Consider the following 12,441-nt stretch of genomic DNA (forward strand, 5'->3'; position numbering starts at 1 on the left):
AAACATTTTCCGCTAACTTGTGCCCAAAAAAAAAAATATTCTAGGAACTCGCTATGCCCCTCACGGAATACCTTGGGGTGTCTTCTTTCCAAAATGGGGTCACTTGTGGGGTATTTATACTGCCCTGGCATTTTAGGGGCCCTAAAGCGTGAGAAGTAGTTTGGAATCCAAATGCGTAAACAATGCCCTGTGAAATTCTAAAGATACTCATTGGAATTTGGGCCCCTTTGCGCACCTAGGCTGCAAAAAAGTGTCACACATGTGTTATCGCCGTACTCAGGAGAAGTAGCGCAATGTGGTTTGGGGTGTATTTTTACATATACCTATGCTGGGTGAGAGAAATATCTCTGTAAAATGACAACTTTGTATAAAAAAAATGGGAAAAGTAGTCTTTTACAGAGATATTTATCTCACCCAGCATGGGTATATGTAAAAATAAACCCCAAAACACATTGCCCTACTTCTTCTGAGTACGGAGATACCACATGTGTGACACTTTTTTGCTGCCTAGGTGGGCAAAGGGGCCCAAATTCCAATGAGTACTTTTAGGATTTCACAGGGCATTTTTTACGCATTTGGATTCCAAACTACTTCTCACGCTTTAGGGCCCCTAAAATGCCAGGGCAGTATAAATACCCCACATGTGACCCCATTTTGGAAAGAAGACACCCCAAGGTATTCCGTGAGGGGTATGGTGAGTTCATGTAGAATTTTATTTTTTGTCACAAGTTAATGGAATATGAGACTTTGTAAGAAAAAAAAAAGAAAAAAAAATTTCCCGCTAACTTGTGACAAAAAATAAAAACTTCCATGAACTCACTATGCCCATCAGCGAATACCTTAGGGTGTCTACTTTCTGAAATGGGGTCATTTGTGGGGTGTTTCTACTGTCTGGGCATTGTAGAACCTCAGGAAACATGACAGGTGCTCAGAAAGTCAAAGTGTGTAAATTATTTTTTTGCACCGTAGTTTGTAAATGCTATAACTTTTACCCAAACCAATAAATATACGCTTATTGCATTTTTTTTAATCAAAGACATGTAGAACAATACATTTAGAGAAAAATGTATATAGAAATGTAGTTTTATTTGAAAAATTTTACAATAGAAAGGGAAAAATGACATTTGTTTCCCAAAATTTCGGTCAATTTTGATTAATATCTAAAAAAGTTAAAATGTCAGCAGCAATGAAATACCACCAAATGAAAGCTCTATTAGTGAGAAGAAAAGGAGGTAAAATTCATTTGAATGGTAAGTTATATGACCGAGCAATAAACCGTGAAAGTAGTGTAGTGCAGAAGTGTAAAAAGTGGTCTGGTCATTAAGGGGGTTTAAGCTAGGGAGGCTGAGGTGGTTAAACTACGAACAACGAACATGGACTTTGGCGCCAAACTCCACGTTTGGGTTCGGTACCCGGACACTGTAATGTTTGGTACTGTCCAGGTTCGCGCATAACTAAACCTCAGCGCTCAGATCTCCACCAATCAAAACTTTTGATATGTAAATGTTAAAAAGACAAAATAAAAAGGTCATACAAATACAAGCAGAGTCATAAATCAAAAGGAGAAATAATAGAAGACCTAACACTAACAAGATGTAGTCTCTCCTGGTTCCTTGAAGAACATGCTTCGTCTTGGCTCCGTTTTGAACATGTTTTTAGTTTCATGTCTTGGTTCTGGTTTCGGAACGTCCCAGTAATTTATTACGCAAAACGTGGTTGATGGAGGCCAGTGACATGTGGACTGGCAGGAACAATGTGAAAACGAGAGAGAGAAGAGATGGAAATTGGAGGTTTTTCTTATTTTTTCACTGAAACCCCCTTTAATGGATGATTCTCATTCAATAGGTTTTTAATAGTTTAACATCAATTACAAGATATTAAAGTACAATAGAGTACAGTGTCTCCTGTTAATCATTGTAAAACATGAGATGGGACTCTTTATAACATGGACCATAAAAATATAAACAGTAACAGGAAACAGTCTATAAATTTAGGTTTACTGAGTTGGATGACCCCGTCTGGTTCTGTAAGACGTGTACTTATCAGCTGCTCAGTACAATATACAATGCTATCTGCCCGATTCTACCAGTCACAACTCTAAGAAGCACGGCCCCTTCCAGAGTTTTATAGAAACTGACTGAAAGGAAATCACATATACAAAGTCTGTGCAGAGAGAAAGAGAGGTAAGCAAATGACGCTTCTGCTTTCTTTACAGTAAGATGTGAGATTATTCATTTTTTTTCTTTGCAGTTTTTGTGCAGTTTGCGAACAAAATAATCTGTTGCTTTGAGGAGACCATCAGCAGGCAGTCTATCAACAATTGATGGATCCTATTATAGGTTTATTTTCAGTGTCGGTTCATTAATATGAATGTCCGATGCTTTTTACCAGGGTTGTCTCACCACATAGCAGGTTTTGCAGGGTACAGTAAGGTGTTTCCCTTGTAGCAGCAGCTGCGACAGCCCTCCGTTTTGGCTAACAAAGGGGAGAAAGGGGGATTTCTATGCCTTCACCAGGCCACCCCTTGAACACACAAACACACACTCCAATGACAACATAGACTCTGCTGTTATCTCTGCACTCATGGGTCATCAATGAGGAGTAATAGGTCGATGCAGTGGCGTAGCGTGTGTTGCCAGCACCCGGGGCAGGCCAAGTATTGCTCCCCCCCAACCTGTGGCCACGCCCCTGTTTACAGATAATGTAGTAGATGTCACCTGCAGTCCTATGTAACACCACAGATAACACGGTGATAACTCTCTGGGTACAGATAATGCAGTAGATGGGTGTGAGCCCCCAGATTTCAGAACAGGCACAGTGTGACCTCAAGTCTGGGGTCAGGCTGCTACAGTTTGGGCCAAATTCTATATCCACCCTCCCATCACTGCAGAACATACAGGGTAATACAGCACCTCATACCTCTTACATACAGGGTAATACAGCACCTCATACCGCTTACATCCAGGGTAATACAGCGCCCCGTACCTCTAGCATCCAGGGTAATACAGCGCCCCGTACCTCTTACATCCAGAGTAATACAGCACCCCGTACTTGTTATATCCAGGGTAATACAGCCCCCATACCTCTTACATCCAGGGTATTACAGCACCTCATACCTCTTACATCCAGGATAATACAGCGCTTCATACCTCTTACATCCAGAGCAATACAGAACCCCATACTTCTTCTATCCAGTGTAATACAGCCCCAATACCTCTTACATCCAGGATAATACAGCACCCCATACCTCTTACATCCAGGGTAATACAGCGCCCCATATCTCTTACATCCAGGGTAATACAGCGCCCCATACCTCTTACATCCAGGGTAATACAGCGCCCCATACCTCTTACATCCAGGATAATACAGCGCCCCATACCTCTTACATCCAGGGTAATACAGCGCCCCATACCTCTTACATCCAGGGTAATACAGCGCCCCATACCTCTTACATCCAGGGTAATACAGCGCCCCGTACCTCTTACATCCAGGGTAATACAGCGCCTCATACCTCTTACATCCAGGGTAATACAGCGCCCCATACCTCTTACATCCAGGGTAATACAGGGCCTCATACCTCTTACATCCAGAGCAATACAGCGCCCCGTACCTCTAGCATCCAGGGTAATACAGCGCCCCGTACCTCTTACATCCAGAGTAATACAGCACCCCGTACTTGTTATATCCAGGGTAATACAGCCCCCATACCTCTTACATCCAGGGTATTACAGCACCTCATACCTCTTACATCCAGGATAATACAGCGCTTCATACCTCTTACATCCAGAGCAATACAGAACCCCATACTTCTTCTATCCAGTGTAATACAGCCCCAATACCTCTTACATCCAGGATAATACAGCACCCCATACCTCTTACATCCAGGGTAATACAGCGCCCCATATCTCTTACATCCAGGGTAATACAGCGCCCCATACCTCTTACATCCAGGGTAATACAGCGCCCCATACCTCTTACATCCAGGGTAATACAGCGCCCCATACCTCTTACATCCAGGGTAATACAGCGCCCCATACCTCTTACATCCAGGGTAATACAGCGCCCCGTACCTCTTACATCCAGGGTAATACAGCGCCTCGTACCTCTTACATCCAGGGTAATACAGCGCCCCATACCTCTTACATCCAGGGTAATACAGGGCCTCATACCTCTTACATCCAGAGCAATACAGCGCCCCATACCTCTTACATCCAGGGTAATACAGCGCCCCGTACCTCTTACATCCAGGGTAATACAGCGCCCCGTACCTCTTACATCCAGGGTAATACAGCGCCCCGTACCTCTTACATCCAGGGTAATACAGCGCCCCGTACCTCTTACATCCAGGGTAATACAGCGCCCCGTACCTCTTACATCCAGGGTAATACAGCGCCCCGTACCTCTTACATCCAGGGTAATACAGCGCCCCGTACCTCTTACATCCAGGGCAATACAGCGCCCCGTACCTCTTACATCCAGGGTAATACAGCACCTCGTACCTCTTACATCCAGAGCAATACAGCGCCCCGTACCTCTTACATCCAGAGCAATACAGCGCCCCATACCTCTTACATCCAGGGTAATGCAGCACCTCATATTTACCTAATTTGAGTTGGATGGCTTGGGGGACCTGCGCACCTAGATCGTTATCATTAGGGTGACAAAAATTTCAATTATTTTTTTGGGATGCCAGCTAACTCTTCTCTCACTGCTTAGAAAAGCTGCATAAAAAAATTCAGTTTTCTAATTGTCCTAACATTATATTCAATAACCTTTCTATAGTGATTTGTCATGTAAACTCATTTGCATAAACTTGGGCATATGGGAAAGACATGCAAATAGTGTTTCAGCTAAAAAATAAGGCAATTATGCAAATGAGTTAACATGACAAATCAATATAGAAAGGTTATTGAATACAATAATAGGACAATTAAAAAACGGAACATTTGTATGTAGCCCTCCTAAGCAGTGAGTTAGCTGCCCCCCCCCCCAAAAAAAAAACAACAACATTTTTTTTGTCACCCTAATGATAATGATTTGGATGCGCAGGTCCCCCAAGCCATGCAACTTTGAGGCTTATTGGCTCTCAGTCAGATGAGAGCTGGTTTTGTATGTCTTATAGTGCACAAGACTGCCGTTGTAAGGTATGCTGACTGTAAATAACTGTCTTAAGGATAGTTTGTTGGCTCTCACATATTGGGCTTTTGGTTTATAGCTTTTGTGTGATTGTTTGTTATAAATAATAAAATTGTGTGTGCATATAACATTGCTGATTTTTGCAATGGTGATTTCTTGAATTTTCTAAATGATGGTGCATATTCAGTTAAAAATTTGCAAAATATTGCAAATTTGAATATTTTGTATGTTCCTCATCACTAGTGAGAATACAGTGCATTGCAAAAGTGTTCACCCCCTTGACTTTTTTCATGTTTTGGTGCCTCACAACCTGGAATTAACATGGATTGTTTGAGGATTTGCATCATGTAATTAACATGCCCACAACTTGAAGATTTTTTTTTATTTTTGTGAAGCAAACAACAAATAGGACAAAATAACAGAAAAGGTCAATGCGCATAACTATTCACCCCCCTAAAGTCAATACTTTGTAGAGCCACCTTTTGCGGCAATCACAGCTCCAAGTCGCTTTAGATAAGTCTCTATGAGCAGTTGCCACATCTTACCACTGGGATTTTTGCCCATTCCTCCTTGCAAAACTGCTTCGGTTCCTTCAAGTTGGATGTTTGCGCTTGTGAACAGCAATCTTTAAGTCTGACCACAGATCTTCTATTGGATTGAGATCTGGGCTTTGACTAGGCTATTCCAACACATTTACATGTTTCGGAAAGGAGTGAAATTAACGTGCTTCATTAAAAACGATACCTTTATTATTAAATGGGTACGAACATGATTAGCGATTTGCTCAGGTGATGTTCTAAATATAATATATATTTGACAGAAAACCTCCTATTATAGATAGGATGGGTAATGAGTACATAAATCACTAGAAGGTTGGGGGTAGTAATAGGTAAATTCGTGGGAAAAGGTTCTTTCCCTAGATAACCCTATGGATCTAGTGTCCTGAAGCACAGGGATGTCCCCTGATGGTGGAGACACCCTGCCCCCGTACCTAAGCCTCAATATGGCCCTAGTGACGCCCTACTAATAAAGCTGGATTGGGAAAATATTAATTCAGAGAAAAAAAACAAAAATAATTAATTTGATATAATGGTGTAAAGACACAACTCCAACGCGTTTCAGCTGCATACAGCAGCTCATCAGGAGGTGATACAAGTTATAATGGACGTAGGGAGTAGAAAAAGCAAATATAGATAATGCTTAAAATAAAAATAGTACTTAGCTCCCAGGTATACCCAGTTAGGCTGTATACACAGATGCAGACCTCTGTCAATTGAGTGATGGAATCTACAAATAGAGACAATGGATGTAAGATGTTCACAGAGAGGTACCAAGAGAGCCTGTGGTATGAATATCGCAGGCACTTACCGATCAGAGGGGGGCCCCTGAGGCGGATACAGCGCGTATGCTGGAGACTGGAGGGTTCAAGTGAAAGTGCTGGCGCTCACTATTTAAGCGCTGGTGCAGGCTCATGCTTCCGGACGCCGGAAAAAGAGGACTTACAGTAAGTGAACCGCATCGCGGTGACGCAACGCGTCACTTCCGGTCCTTTGGAACGCATATTGCAACGCATATGCGGCCGGAAGCGCTGTGAGTTGTCTAACTGTGTATCTTTGCTGGTGACAAATAATTAGGTCTACACAGTTAATATAGGATAATAATGAGACCCCCTTCTCTCAGTGAATTGGGGGCAGGGGGATTTCAGCTGTATTTTGAGCCCTTAGGTAAAAATCTAAATCGGAGAAATAAACACAATTATGTAACTGCAAGATAAAGGTCATCTCATACATACAATTAGAGATTGAAAATTATATGTACGTGAAAGAATAGAGTGACAATGATATATGTCACTGCTTATGGAAACGGTGCTTCTCGCACCAGCATAGACAGAAGGTCGGACTGAGTTTGGAGATATACGAATAAATATACATGGAGGAGCTATCTCCAATAAAGGGAACAAAGGGTTTTTGAGGGTAAGAGCTGTATCAGATGAAACATGTATATGTGAGTCTTTCATTTAGACCACCCGGCGACTGAGACCGGAAGCGATAAATCCATTCGGACTCCTTTTGGAGTATCCTCCGGTCCCAGTCTCCCCCCCTTGGGGGCTTGGGGACGACTTCAAGTACTGAGAACCTGAGGGAACTTGGATCCCCTCCATGTAGATCATTTACATGGTTAGCAACTGAAGTGTCCTTCTTTTTTGCTATGTCATTGACATGTTCGCAGATTCTTCGTCTAAGTTCCCTGAAGGTCTTGCCGATATAATCTTTGGGGCAGGAACACTGACATATGTAGACAACCCCCCGTGTTTTACAGTTAGCAAAAGTACCTATAGCTTGTAAAAAGTCGGTCATGGAGCAGGTAATTGTTTTTTTGATACATACACATTTACATGTTTCCCCTTAAACCACTCAAGTGTTGCTTTAGCCGTGTGTTTGGGGTCATTGTCCTGCTGGAAGGTGAGCCTCCGTCCTAGCATCAGATCACGCACAGAGTGGTACAGGTTTTGCTCAAGAATATCCCTGTATTTTGCACCATCCATCCTCAACTCTGACCAGTTTCCCAGTCCCATCCCCTAGCATGATGCTGCCACCACCATGTTTCACTGTGGGAATGGTGTTCTTTGGGTGATTTGACGTATTGTAATTGCGCCAGACATAGTATTTTCTTTGAAGGCCGAAAAGTTCAATTTTAGGCTCCTCAGACCAGAGCACCTTCGTCCATACATTTTGGGAGCCTCTCACTTGCCTTTTCGCAAACTCACAACTGGCTTTTTGTTTTTAGCTGAAAGTAATGGCTTTCTTCTGGCCACTCTGCCCTAAAGCCCAACTCTATGGAGCGTACGGCTTATTGTCGTCCTATGTACAGATACTCCAGTCTCTGCTGTGGAACTCTGCAGCTCCTCCAGGGTCACCTTAGGTCTCTGTGCTGCCTCTCTGATTAATGCCCTCCTTGCCCGCTCTGTGAGCTTTGGTGGGCGGCCGTCTCTTGGCAAGTTTCCTGTTGTGCCATGTTCTTTCCATTTGGTTATGATGGATTTGATGGTGCTCCTGGGGATCATCAAAGATTTGGATATTTTTTTATAACCTAACCCTGACTTGTACTTCTCAACAACATTGTCCCTACTTGTTTGGAGAGTTCCTTGGTCTTCATGGCAGTGTTTGGATAGTGATGCCTCTTGCTTAGGTGTGGCAGCCTCTGGGGCCTTTAAAAAAAGGTGTGTATATGTAATGACAGATCATGTGACACATAGATTGCACACAGGTGGACATCATGTCACTAATTATGTGACTGCTGAAGGTAATTGGTTGCACCAGAGCTTTTTATGGGCTTCCTAACAGAGGAGGTGAATACATACGCACAGGAAAATTTTCTGTTTTCTATTTCTAAACAATAGTTTTATTTATATATTTTTCTCATTTCACTTCACCAAATTAGACTATTGTGTTCTGATCCATCACATAAAATTCAGATTAACAAAACATTGAACTTAAGGCTGTAATGTAACAAAACACGAAAAAAGTCAAGGGGGTGAATGCATTTGCAAAGCATTGTATAAGGTATGTGATAGGATATCTGCACACATATCTCTCAGTGGGTATATAAGGTGTGTGATAGGCTGTCTGCATGCATATCCCTCGGTGAGTATATAAGGTGTGTGATATGCTGCCTTCACACATATCCCTGGGTGGGTATATAAGGTGTGAAAGGCTGTCTGCACACATATCTCTCAGTGGGTAGATAAGGTGTGTGATAGGCTGTCTGCACACATATCCCTCAGTGTGTATAAAAGGTGTTTGATAGGCTGTCTGCACACATGTCCCTCTGTGGCTATATAAGGTGTCTGATAGGCTGTCTGCACTCATATACCTTGGTGGGCATATAAGTTGTGATAGGCTGTCTGCACTCATATACCTCGGTGAGTATATAAGGTGTGAAAGGCTGTCTGCACACATTTCTCTCAGTGGGTATATAAGGTGTGTGATAGGCTGTCTGCACACATTTCTCTCAGTGGGTATATAAGGTGTGTGATAGGCTGTCTGCACACATATCCCTTGGTGAGTATATAAGGTGTGATAGGCTGTCTGCACACATATCCCTCGGTGGGTATATAAGGTGTGTGATAGGCTGTCTGCACTCATATACCTCGGTGAGTATATAAGGTGTGATAGGCTGTCTTCACACATATCCCTGGGTGGGTATATATGGTGTGATAGGCTGTCTTCACACATATCCCTGGGTGGGTATATAAGGTGTGTGATAGGCTGTCTGCACACATATCTCTCAGTGGGTATATAAGGTGTGTGATAGGCTGTATGCACATATATCCCTCGGTGGGTATATTAGGTGTTTGATAGGCTGTCTGCACACATATCCCTCAGTGGGTATAAAAGGTGTGTGATAGGCTGTCTGCACTCATACACCTCGTGAGTATATAAGGTGTGTGATAGGCTGTCTGCACACATATGCCTCGTGGGTATATAAGGTGTAATAGGCTGTCTGCACACATATCCCTCGGTGGGTATATAAGTGGTGTGATAGTCTGTCTGCACACATATCCCTCAGTGGGTATATAAGGGGTGTGATGGGCTGTCTACACCATATCCCTTGGTGGGTATATGTAATGCAACAAAACACGAAAAAGTCAAGTGGGTGAATACATTTGCAAAGCACTGTATAAGGTATGTGATAGGATATCTGCACACATATCTCTCGTTGGGTATATAAGGGGTGTGATAGGCTGTCTGCATACATATCCCTCGGTGAGTATATAAGGTGTGTGATATGCTGGCTGCACACATATCCCTCGTGGGTATATAAGGTGTGATAGGCTGTCTTCAAATATATCCCTGGGTGGGTATATAAGATGAGCGATGGGCTGTCTACACACATATACCTCGGTGGGTATATAAGGTGTGATAGACTGTCTGCACACATATCCCTCAGTGAGTATATAAGTGGTGTGATAGTCTATATGCACACATATTCCTCAGTGGGTATATAAGGGGTGTGATAGGCTCTCTGCACACATATCCCTCAGTGGGTATATAAGATGTGTGATATGCTGTCTGCAGACATTTCCCTCAGTGGGTATATAAGGGGTGTGATAGGCTGCCTACACCATATCCCTCGGTGGGTATATAAGATGTGTGATAGGCTGTCTGCACACATATCCCTTGGTGTGTATATTAGGTGTTATAGGATGTCTGAACACATATCCCTTGGTATAATATACAGGGTGTGATAGGCTGTCTTTACACATATCCCTCGGTGGGTATATAAGATGTGTGATAGGCTGTCTGCACACATATTTCTCAGTGGGTATATAAGGTGTGTGATAGGCTGTCTGCGCACATATCCCTCGGTGGGTATATAAGGTGTGTGATAGGCTGTCTGCACGCATATGTCTTGGTGGGTATATAAGGTGTGTGATAGGCTGTCTGCACACATATCCCTCAGTGGGTATATAAGGACAAAACAAGCAGCTTTTTTATTCTTAAAGGAACCACTAGCAGCGGTGATGCTGCAGATGCACTGGCTCCAGATACCCGGTGAAGCATGGCTCCAGATACCCGTGACAACCTACCAGGCCCTTATTGAGTTCCTCCAAGCCCGTCTAAGTGTTGTCCGTGCTGCACATGGCCGTTACTCTGTGTACGCTGGCATAATAATATGACTTGACTGTGTCAATTTACTAGTTGTTTTTAAATGTGATGTAATGTAAAAATTACAAAGTTTAGGGTATAAATAATATCAGTACGGCACATCATACATAAACCCGGAAAAAGCCCAGTGGGAGCAAAACCTAGGTCGGGTGGAATGATGTGCCGGTTAGGGTTGAGCGAACCCGAACTGTAAAGTTTGGGTTTGAGTTCGGTGTTCGGCAATTAAATGGCGCTTTTTGAAAGGCTGCAGGGCAGCCAATCAACAAGCTTTTAACTCGTGTGCCCTTAGAAGCCATCACAGCCATACCTACTAATGGCATTACTGTGATTGGCCAGTGCAGCATGTGACCCAGCCTCTATTTAAGCTGGAGTCACGTAGCGCTGCACGTCACTCTGCTGTTACTAGTGTAGGGAGAGGATGCTGCTGCTGTGAGGGAGAGAATAGGAAACAATTCTGGTGTTCTTGGTGTTAAATCTGCAAACTTCAGCGATTATTTTTGTGGGTGCTATGCTACATTTTTGTACCCCTGAGCCCAGTGCCACAGAGAAATAAGCTTTAATCAGTCTGTTTGTTAGGTGGGTATTGGCAACCATTTTTGCAAGTGCAGTGCACCAGTACTGCATGTGTGCCAGAGACAATAATCCTATTCTGGTAGCTCAGTGGGCGACATCTAGGCATTTATTAAGGACACCTGCACTGCATATGTGCCAGGGGAAGAGAAAATAATATAGGTAATAACTCTGGGAGTTCAGGGACCCAGGAGGTGACATATTCACATTTTTTTCTGTAAAGTACCCCTGTGCTGCATATGTGAGTGTAATCAATTCAGTAAATCCATCTCTTAAATTCTGGGAGGACAAATTATAATTTCTTTTGTTAAAAAGTACATTTGCACTGCATTTGTGATAGTGAAAGAAAGTCAATTAAATCCATCTGTTTAACTGTGGGTGAAAAAATCATATTTGTTTTTGCCAGACAGTACCTTTGTGGCCAGTGCTGCTAATCTGATAGTTAAATATAATCATAAATCCATCTGTTTCATTGTGGGTGAAAAAATCATATTTTTTTTTTCCATAAAGTACCTTTGCAGCCTGCACTGCAAATCTGATAGTGAAATATAATCAGTGAATACAACTGGGACATTGTGGGTGAAAAAAAAACACCTTATTTTTGCCATAAAGTACCTTTGCGGCCTGCACTGCATTTGTGATAGTGAAAGAAAATCAGATAAATCCATCTGTTTCATTTGTGGGTGAAAAAAATCATATTTTTTTCCCCATAAAGTACCTTTGCGGCTTGTGCATCAAATTTGATAGTGAAAAAAAATCTGTAAATTCATCTGTTTCACTGTGGGTGAAAAAATCATTTTTTTTTTCCCATAAAGTACCTTTGCGGCCTGTTCTGCAAATCTGATAGTGAAATATAATCAGTAAAAACAACATTGTGGGTGAAAAAAACACCTTTTTTTGGCCATAAACTACCTTTGCGGCCTGCACTGCATTTTTTTTTTCCATAAAGTACCTTTGCAGCCTGCGCTGCATTTCTGACAGTCCAATAAAACAGTTGAATACTGCTGTTACATTGTTCGTTGATAAAAAAAACTCTTTTTGTGCTAGATAGTACATTTGCAGCCTG

General features: G+C 42.5%; 1 protein-coding gene across 1 annotated transcript in view; it reads left to right on the plus strand.

Annotated features, from left to right (window-relative positions):
* The first annotated feature begins 2,090 nt into the window (after positions 1–2,090).
* The window catches only part of LOC122927139 (interferon-inducible GTPase 5-like), a 30,220-nt gene continuing 19,869 nt past the window's right edge, over positions 2,091–12,441 (plus strand). The window contains exon 1 of the mRNA XM_044278730.1: positions 2,091–2,183. The gene's annotated coding sequence lies outside the window, so the exon portion shown is untranslated. The remainder of the gene's footprint in view (positions 2,184–12,441) is intronic.

This window comes from Bufo gargarizans, chromosome 2 (assembly GCF_014858855.1).
Source record: "Bufo gargarizans isolate SCDJY-AF-19 chromosome 2, ASM1485885v1, whole genome shotgun sequence".
Lineage (NCBI taxonomy): Eukaryota > Metazoa > Chordata > Amphibia > Anura > Bufonidae > Bufo > Bufo gargarizans.